At 49.9% G+C, this 10493-nt stretch overlaps 1 long non-coding RNA gene across 1 annotated transcript; it reads right to left on the bottom strand.

The window, feature by feature from the left end:
• Nucleotides 1-2404: 2404 nt before the first annotated feature.
• LOC308194618 lies at nt 2405-10454 on the bottom strand. The gene is made up of 3 exons (XR_013950762.1): nt 10326-10454; nt 9686-9808; nt 2405-8736 (listed from the first exon to the last, which is right to left on the bottom strand). It is a non-coding gene; the product is annotated as an uncharacterized lncRNA (long non-coding RNA).
• Between the last annotated feature and the right edge of the window lie 39 nt (nt 10455-10493).

Raw genomic sequence — 10493 nt, 5'->3', positions numbered from 1 at the left:
GCCCAGTGGCATGTGTCACTGAGCATATTTCAGAGTTCTTCAGAAGCAGCCAACATCGGACACTGCCAGAAATCAGATATTCAATTAAACGCTCTCATGCTTCAAGCCAATGTGGCCAAGGTACCTCTTTATGAAAAAATTGCTGGTGTGGGAACAGCCAGGATTACGTGATTATGGAGACTATGGAGAGTGGATTTCTTCATCAGAAACACAGGCACTCACACAGGTGTGACTGCAGGATCTGAGCAGCGCAGCCGTGAAGCTTGGTGCCTGTGTGGTGCTCTCCATTTGCACTCCTCTCTTCCATCTTCAGCCATGATCTAGCCTGATGCTGGAAAATAACTAGAAAGACAAAAAGTGCTTGTACCAAGTTTACAGCTTTGCAAGAAGCAGCTGCACTCAGGCTGTGGCTTTGCAGGTTGCTTTTGACAAACAAAGCGGGTTCTTGTCTTCGCTGTTTCTCATCTCTCCTCCCAGGCTGGCTATGTCCACCTGCAGCACTGTCACTGGCACCGCAGCTCGTGTGGTTTGTTCTCCAACATGTAACTATAGCTCTTTTCACCATTCCTTTACATGATGGCTGCTTCGCACAGTCTGGGCCACGTAAACAAAACCCAGGCGTCTGCATCTTGCTGATATGGGTGTTTTGAAACCCCTTCCAAATACTTCAGCTTGTGACTGCAGCAAAGGTTTTATAGGAGCAAGAACGTGTGTATTGGGCTTTCTTCCAGAAGCTGTGAGAGGGGCACATTATGTGCTGGTGGATTATTTTACTAACTGAATAAATGTCATCTCTTTTACAAACAAGAACCTTGGACTATGGCAAGAGAAGTATTTCACTTTATAAATGAGTTCTGCACATCCTGAGCGGGAACTGAGTGCCTTTGCTGTGCAGAGATGTTCAGATAGGTGCAGACAAAGCACCCCAGTATTTTTAATATGGCAGACTTTAACTGCCCAATACTGTGCATGTTTTTTTTCCCTTTGAAGGAACTGGCTTTTTAAAGCAGCAGTTGAGATCAAGGGGAATATGTGAATACCTAGACTTGAGGGGGAAAAGAAATCTTTACAAAATCTCGGGTGGTTTTGGGCCCCACAAATGAAAATTTGAATCCCTGACTTCTATACCCCTCCCTCCCCTCCTCCTGTTGGTTTGGAGGGTGATTGGGCTGTTCCTGTTCTGTATGAGGCGATGGCTTATTGCAGTAAGAAGCCTGGTCTAGATATCTAGCCTTTCCATCTGCTGGTATGTCACTGGGGTATTTTTCCTTTGCAGAGTGTGAATGTATTGGGAAGGTGTCTTTAAGAAAGGCGCATTGAGGCTTCAAATTTAGTGTACAAGGAAGGAAGGTTTCACGTTAAAATGAAGTCTTCCGTTTCCAATTAGGAGATAATCTAAACGCTGTGCTCTGACACTCTGGAAAAGTCTCCTGGAAGTGGGTGAAGCACCCCTATTGCATGCCTTTGTTATAAAAATGCACAGGTTGTGGCATGGTAAGAAAGAAATCAACACGTTTTGGTTTGAGTGTGGTAAGCGTGTTTTGCTTTCGTGGGCAGCTCTTCTAATGATTTAATCGGCATTGCTGGGTGATGACCAGGGTGTCAAGCAGGAGCTGGAAACAGGCAGTTTCTCAACCACTAAGTGGCAAGTGGCTTTGGGCTGGCTTTTAGTACAGGGGGGATTAAGCTGGTTCCTTCTGAAGCTGTCCTAGAAAAAGTTTAAATTATTTCCTAGGTTTGCCTGGTAGCCAGACCGCAGGAGATGTTAGTCTGAGTTTGCACGGACGTAGGTTTGGGACTTCTCTTTCCTGTTGTCAGCAAACAGGACAGTATTTTTCTTCCCAGACAGTTTTTAATTTTTAATGCTGATGAGTGCCTCATTTTGACAGAGTGTTAAACATTTACATGCACTGGTAGGGCGCCTCCTTCGTATCAAACTCAGATGTCTAATCTGCAAAAATAACCCCCAAAACAAACTGAAAACAATTCTCTTCATATGCAAAAAGCATGGCCAAAAAACCTTTCTTACTTCTGTGATCAAAGCAGGAAATCTGTAGTTTGGTTTGTACGATGGGGTTAGGTTTTCTTCCTCCCTGTAACATAGCTTCAGTCAGCTGTCAGCCAAGAGATATGTGTGGATTGTTCATCCCGCTGTGGATTTGTGGGAACACACACTAGGAGACCAGATCAACATTGTCATAGTGCCTTTATTTATCTCACACTGTGTTTATGTGGACTCCAGCCATTATTCCTTTCTTCTCCAGCATCCAGAGGCTATAATGGATTGTTTTATACATAATCACGATAATACTTAGCTGTTGTATTGCATTTGTAAGGCATTTTATAGAGAAGGTCAATATAATTAGCGCCATGTTGCAGCTGGAAAACAAAAGCAAAGAGACTTGAAGTGCTTTGCCCACATCCATGAGTCTCACAGCAGCGATGGGGCTCAGAAGAGGAGAAGCCCAGAGCAAGGCCCTGGCTGCCATGTCTTGGCTCTGGCGCTCTTTTCCAAGAGGATAGGGCTGCGCAGGGTCCTGTGGCTGTGTCCCCCACAGACATGAGGTGCTGTTGCACCCCAGGCCCCCACCACGGCTGGCACTTTGTCTACACAAGAGCACATGAAGGATACAGCGCATGTTAGTTCCCCCAGAAACCTCCCAGACCAATTGCTTTGGCCGCCACAAGAGCCACCGGCGGTGGACACAAAAGGCACAGGTCTCCCATCACTGAGACTTGTCTGGAGCCTCTCAGGCGTCTGGGATGCCTGCTCTGGCAGCTTGTTTCACCACTGAATCATCACCTCTTTGCCTCTTTGGCCAGTGCTTCCTCTGGTGGCCCAAGGAACCATGTCCCATCCTTCCCCATCTCTCTCTGCAAGCCCAAAGGAGTTTGAGAACACGGTGCAGCTGCCCTGGACTTCCCCCAGCCTGCCTGCAGCTCCATCACGAGGTGTGAGAAGACAGCTTCTTCCTAACGCTGAACCAAAAGTATGATTTGACCATGGGTCAAGGCCCCTAGCTGCTGCACTTGGCAGGTAAGAGATTTTTGCATATTCTCAGTCTGTGCAGAGCACATCTGGGTGACTAAAACTCCATTAAAAAAAAAATAAACCACAAAATTAGTCTTTAATGGATGCGTAGATGTTTAGGCCCTAATCTGGGCCCCACCTTGAGCTGCTTGCAGTGGAAGCTTCACAGCTGCTTGTGGTTAATTTCCTGCCTGCCGGCCCTGCCCAGAGGGGACAGGAGCCCAGTATGAGTGTGTCCTTTGGCCTTCCCTTCCACAGCCTTGTACGTGATAAAACCACGTGTGCAGGCCAGTCCATTGCAGACCCTACCTCGAGTGCTTGGAGTTGTTGTTCTTCCCCCCGATGTTGACCCCTTTGCAGATGGCATCAGCCTGTGCCCCATGTCGAGGTACAGCAGGGCATCCAGGGGGGAGCTGTGGCGGTATCACCCTGCTGGGCAGCTGAGCTCCACCACAACCTCTCTCTCACTCCCCCTCCTCAAAGGAAGAGGGGGAGAGAATGCAATGGAAAAGAGGGCTCCTCTCCACGGGCTGCAGCTCCGGCCCGGGGCCTGCTCCTGCGGGGGCTCTCCATGGGCCGCAGCCTCCTCCAGGCCACATCCACCTGCTCCACCGGGGGCTCCTCCACGGGCTGCAGCGTGGAGATCTGCTCCGTGTGGGACCCATGGGCTGCAGGGGGACAGCCTGCTCCACCAGGGGCCTCTCCACAGGCCGCAGGGGAACTGCTGCTCCGTGCCTGGAGCACCTCCTGCCCTCCTGCTGCACTGACCTCGGTGCCTGCAGGGCTGCTTCTCTCTCCTCTCTCCCAGCACTGTTGCACAGCATTTTTTTTTCCCTTTCTTAAATCTGCTCTCCCAGAGGCCCAGCTGGCTTCGCTCACTGGCTCAGCTCTGGCCAGCAGCGGGTACCTCTGGAGCCGGCTGGAGCTGACTTTGGTCTGACACCGGGCAGCTGCTGGACTCTGCTCACAGAGGCCATCCATGCTACCAAAACCTTGTGACGTAAATCCAGCACAGGAGCTTTAAAGGTTGCTTGTTGGGAAAGGTGCTTTGGCAGGTTTTTAAATGAAATGCGAGCCATCTGAGAGCTTGTGCGGTGAAGAAACCACTGCTTTCAGCCCTTCCCCCTGCCTCTGCAGTGCTTGCTTTCTGAGCCTTAAGGCAGCTGCAAATGCAAGAAATACTTGAAATTACAAAAATTGGAAGAGGCAGGTTGGTAGCTCATATTTCTTACAGTACATGAAACCCCAGCAGGTCACTGGCTGGGCAAGGTGGGTAAAACATAATCCCTGCACAGACCGTAAATAGTTTGCCTGCTACCAGCAAAGGGAGGGAAAGGGGGAAAAGGTGGAGAATGCAGGGATTTCAGGATGGCTGAGGGCAGACATTTCCCACAAATATTTTATGGTTTGCTCACACCTTCACCGTGTGCGAAGCTAGTGGTTAGTAATGACTGTACGACCCCTGAAAGCACAGTGACTCCATTTGGAAACCGCAGTAGGTTCACAGTGGATGCCTGCTCCCATGTGGAGCCCGCTGCCCTCACGGGGCAAGGCCTCGGTTTTATTAAACCCATCATGACCTTGTGCAACCGCATCCCCTGCAAGGGCCAGCCAACCTTTCCCTCACCACCTCACTGCAGCCTCCATCTCCTTGTCACCAGGACCATGCTGCATCGCATCGGGGCCCACAGAACAGCTGGTGAGATCCACTTTGTGACGGAGTCGTGTTGCCTGCTGCTCTCTACTACTAATCTTGAAAATAATAACAATATTCAAAAAAAACAAAGAAGAGGAGGTTTGTATTATATATTACTGTATTTGCCGTTTTTTAATGCAAATCTCTAACAAGAATGCTCCCTTGTCTTTTCTATGTATCTAGACAGTTTGTTGTTGAACCTGGTGTGCTACAGTGATGTAATTTCTCTGCGAGGAAAAGCACTGACAGCAATTACAAGTTTTTCTGGGGATAATTCTTGTTAGTCTTTTTTTTTTTTTTTTTGGCCGATTTATTTATAGTCATTTCAGCAATGCTTTTGGTCAGTCGAGGAATGAACAGAACGCTGTAACGTTAAAAAAAAAAAAAAGCTTTAATCATTTTCTTAAGAAAACTACAAGGAAAACATGCAAAAGAAGTTGCAAGTGCTAGAGACAAAGAAAACTGAAAGGCACAATACTGCTCAGTTCCTTAAACATTCTCTTATGCAAAAAATGTTTTTGGTTTTTTTTTTTTTAAGGGATGAGTTATTGGAACAAAAAAAACCCTCTTCACACTAAAGTGACTTCATTTGTGCACTTTTCCTGCAGTTTGCCTACAAACAGAAAGCTCTCATTTAGTATCTGGGAATTGTATTAGCCTCTTATCTTAATTGTGCTTTGAAGCCATGGAGGCGGTGGCTCATGAAGGCCTTCCAGAACCATTGAGAGGTGAGAATGGGTTTTAAGATAACCTTCTGGAGGCTGTTTTTACCTTCCCTGGTTTATAAGAAAGCCCCGGAGTGAGGAAAGTGGAGGACAGGGCTCACTTCCGTCTCCCACTCTTCTCTTCATGCATTTGCCAGAGGGAAAGGTTGCTCTTCTCCAAACTGTGCCCCTAAAATTGCATGTGCGACTGTGAATGAGCTACATTACCACAAAGAATCGTATTTTAAACACATACAAAAGTACTGCTTCTCCTTTAATCAGGACCAGCTCTTAAATTGCAAGCAAGGACTAACAGACACAAATCCCCCTGGAGAGAGCAGTGGCGTTGCAAGGCCCACTGGGGTCGAAGCGTGCTGCATCCAGCTCATCACCTCCTTGAAGCATCAGGTGCAGTAAGTGTGATGGCCTAAGAGTGGTTCTGCATCCCTGCAAGCAGCCAGAAAGACCCTGAGCATTCTTCTCTTTCACTGTCATTCCTGAACTACCGAGTATTAAGAGGTGGTGATGGATAGACAGGGAGAAGTAAGTACTTAAAACGCGGAGTAAGTTAAGCCATTTCTATGCCGGATGTCCTCTCTACCAAAGACCAAAGGGCCAGCTAACTAAGCAGTCGCTACTGATCTCGAGCATCTTTGTTGCTTTGTATTTCACCTTTAAATTGTTTTCTCATCTACCCATGCATACATCTCTTACGCAGGTTTGTTGCGTCTTGGGTGGGAATGGAAATTCCCACTGGCTGAGCATAGCCTTTCCCTGTCTCTGTGCTCAGGGAAGCCTGCTAGTCCTGTTTCTTTTAGTTCTGATCAAAACGTAGCATGTATGTATAATCTTACTGCACATAAAGCATGCAAACACTGCTATGCTTTTGTGGAGTGGTGTAGTGACATTATGGGAAGCTGCTGGCTGGAGGATAACTCCGTGTGTATCCTGCTTGGCTCTATATGCTTTGAGTGCTGCCTAAAAGAAAGTAATGTACAGATGTCCGTCCCGTCCACTAACAAAGGTTGGGAGCATCTTTTTAATCCTTACATTTGTAGCAAACAGAAGTTTAGGTCAGATGCTAGGAAGGCTGTTCCTAGCAGCAGTGTGACTCTGGAACAGACCATCTAGGGAAGCTGTAGAGTCTTCATCGTGTGTAGTTTGAGGGAAAGAAAAGACTGAAATCTGTCAGGATGGGTGTAGAGGTTGCAGTTGATCCTTCCTAAAAACCCAGCACTTCATAAGGACTCCAAGTATGGCTGAATTGACTGTTCAGACCTCCAAGCCAAGCTGGTGACCTGGCGGTAATGCTGTCCCCTCGTGTGGGAGTGAGGGCTGCAACCAAATGGCTGCCTTGGAGACTTTGGCTCTGTCTCTGCAGTGCTGTGTCTCTTCTTTTGCAGCCACCAGCTACAGAGCCATGAGGAACCAAGTGATCACAAAGTGCTCCTTCCCCTGGCATAACCTCACCACTTCTGGCAAACCGCTGTTGAGAAACTTTCAGAGATGAAGACTGCATGTGCATCGTTGTGATCGATAGCTACCAGTGGTCTTAGCCTTCAGAAATTTTTCAGATCTCTCTGAATTCATTTATGATTTTGGCATCCAAAATGTACCACAGCCGTGGGCTGCATGGTTTCGTTATCTATGATTTGGTTTTGGCTGGCAGTTTCTCCAAGCGTCCACAGTTAGCAACTTCTCAGAAATCCTGCAGAATCGCTCCCCTCCCAGCCAGGCACAGGTTTCTACATCCCTGCCGCGCTGCCCTCTCAGCACACAGGGGCATGGGCATTGCAGGGAGAAAGTTGGCAGGGCTTTGAGCTCGGTGGCAAGTAGGAGCTGCTGCTTTTGCAGAGCAGAAGAGCGCAGCTGGGCTGGGCAGCAACTGTCCTTCCTTCCCACCCTCCCAGCGAGCCGGTGGCCTCGTCGTGCCACCCATCCCTGCTCCTTTCGGTGCTGCACGCGGTCAAGAAGCAGCACCAGGAGTCTCCTTCTGGAGCCCTCTTGTCTGAACGCTTGGCAGCCGTCACCCAGCAGCCCTGCGGGGATGACGCTACCTGCGACGGCAGTGCTCCTCTCCACCTGTGACGGGTGGCTTTGTGCAGGCTGCAGGCATGCTGCAGCCCCAAAGGCTGCTTTGCCAGGGAGGTGCATTTCACACATGCTTTACAGGTACAGGATCACAGCATGGCTTTGTAAATGAACCGCCTGTGATCAGAAACATTAGCGCCAGGACTTCCCCAGCAACACAAGCCAGGCCCTGGTGAGGCTTGGTGCTTGCTCCTGCCAGCCAGAGATAGAGCTGCGAGATACTGCGAGCGCTGCTTTTGATCTGAGCTGTTATTACGTGGCAGCACATTGAATTTGGAATACAAAAAACCGAGTGGCCTGATCCTAGGCACTCCGCCTGCCAGCGTGCTTGCTGTCGGGCTTGTCCCTGCGGCTCTCACCGAGGTGCCATTTGCAGGCAGTTCACTGGGTGGGGAAGGAAAGGGAAAGAGCTGTGGCACTTATTGCTCTCCCCATGCAATCTCTAATTTCCCCATTCGCTTCAATTTGCCCTGAGCACCTTTTTAAAGTGTGTTTCAATTTACCTCTTTCAGAGCTTTTGCTGGCACTTATCATCCTCTGAGGGTACTTAATCAGCTCCTGTCTGAATCCCCAGCTCTGTCAGGATAACTAATGTCCCCGTCTCCAACTAGCTGAAAATTGTCATCCCCCCTCCCCGAGCATGTGACATATAAAGGGGCTCTGTTTTCTTCAGTGGATGTTTTTGTCTGGTAGGCAAATGACCCCAGTCGGCTCGCACAGTAGGGCATGGCTGCAGACACCTGCCCGCCTGCCCAGGGCAGGAGAGGTGTGGTGCGTTTTTGGGATTAAAGCTGAGGGCTGTTGACCCCATTGGGCACTGCTCTTGTCGCAGAGGTGTGTTTCCCTCCAAACCGTTTGATCCCATCTTCTCCCAGGGCAGTTTCCAGAACAAAGTCACCCTGTCTCGGGAGCGCTGTCAGATGTCCTTCCAAACCATGCCGAAGCTCGCTCCGGGATGCAGAAGCCAAGCTGGCCGCACATGGGAAGGCAAGGACCTCCAGGCACCCAAACATCCCTGGAGATCCAGAACGGCTGCCCTGCACTGATCTGAGCACACAGTGAGAAAGTAATTAGTCGTCTTGAAGAAATGAGTCAGGTCTCTCTGCTGCTTTTGAAAGCACAAACCAGCCCGGCGCTGACACGCGCTTGGTGCGTCCAAGCGTCGAGACTTTTTCCAAACTGGTGGCACGACGTGGGAGGTGATACGGATCTCGCTGCAACGACAAAATCTCTAGTAAGGCCCAATATCTTGCTTTCTGCATTAAAATTAAAAAGAGCCCTCTGTAGTTAGTTGGAAAGAGGTCTTTTGAAGTACAAGCTGACTCTGACTCAGTGCCATAAACGCCTGAGTCTGCGCGCAGCCTGAGACAACTGTCCTCTTCTCGTTTGTCCTATTTGTCTCGATGCGTGGGTAATGACATGGCCTAAAAACAGTGCCTCGAAGGTCAGCATCAACCTTTTTACAAGGGGTGGTGAACAAGACGCCCCCCTCATTTGTTCAGCTCACCCTTCCTGGGTGCACACCATGAAGCACAACCAACCATCTGCTACAAAACTCCCCAAAACTTGGGATTCCCCTAATTTTGACCTACTGTTGCCTGCGGTCAGTGCGGAGCCACAGTGCTTCCTGGAAGCGTAGGGACAGGGTCAGGTGGATGGCATTTGTCAGAAAAATACCCAACCCGAGGTGTTCAGTCCCGGAGACGCTTTCGTTCTCTTACCGAACTGAGAGCCGGAGGATTTCCCTGAGCAACCTGGAAGCCTCCGCACTGAAGGGCTGGAGACACCAGAGGGCTCTGCTGCGAGATGTTGGTCTGGACAGCCACAAAGTCCGCATGATTTTGCTCTCAAGGCACGCTCCCCTGTTTGATGGTCCCCCCGCTCTGTCAGCGGGGGCCTGAATGTCTTATTTGCAGGCTGCCAGCGGCTGCCGTTGAGGTTGCTCCTTCCCTGAGCCCTGCTACTTTCTGCGACCACTGCTGAGCGTACGATGCCCATGTATTCCCATGAAAAATCTGCCGTGCGCGGCGCGTCTGGCGGAACCACCGAGCTTATGCTGAGAAACCGGTTTCTGACAGCACTCGACCCGCTGCGGAAGGCAACCCCTCGGTGTTTTTTGGCCGTGTCGTAGCTTTCCCCAGCCTGCCCGACAAATTAGCCTACCTGTAGCTGCGTTCGTGCCTTTCCTGTAGGAAGTTTACGTTGAAGGCACGCCAGGCTGTGCTCCCTGGGCCGGGCACCGCTCCGACACGCCGCGCCTTGTCTGCTCGGGAATTTTGGCCGGCTCTGTTGGCACGATAGAAGAATGTGTTTGCTAGGCTCTTATACTTAAAGGGATGGGATTTTGCCGGTATTTTCTGCTTAAAAGGATACAGCATTTCGTCAACACAGAGTGTAGAAGCGTGTATATACCCTCCCAGCCTGTTGCCTGGGCTATCAGCCAGGCAGCTCCTAATAACACGGGGGCAGGCAACGTAGGGTTGGAATATGTTAGTTGGGGAGATACTGTGTGCTGCATCAGGAACCTTGAAGTGCACAGGAAATACAATAGTAATCCTAAAAGAGATCTTACTTCTCCAAGCCTTCATGAGAGTTAATTTCAAGATTTTGTAATTTCAAGGTTTGGTAGTGTCAAGGTTTGAAAATGTCCAGATCTGAAAACGTCAAGATTTGAAAATATCAAGATTTTCTAACTTCCAGGTTTCCTGATTTCCAGATTTTCTGATTTCCAGATTTTCTAATTTCAAGGTTTGGAAACGTGCAGATTTCCCAATTTCGGGATTTCTTAAGGGCTTTCCCGTACTTGCTCGCTGCCTGGCGCTCTCCCTTCCCGACCAGGGCTCTGCCCGGTGTCACCCCTTGGCCGTGTGGGTGCCCGGCTCCCACCCGCCGCCGGTGCGCGCCCAGCGCCCGCGGGCAGCGCGGGGGGACCGGGGCCCTCCCGCACCGCGCTGCGCCCCGCGGCGCTCGG

Source organism: Anser brachyrhynchus, assembly GCF_964034855.1.
Source record: "Anser brachyrhynchus genome assembly, chromosome: 1".
Lineage (NCBI taxonomy): Eukaryota > Metazoa > Chordata > Aves > Anseriformes > Anatidae > Anser > Anser brachyrhynchus.
This window is presented reverse-complemented; position numbering and strand designations above follow the sequence as displayed.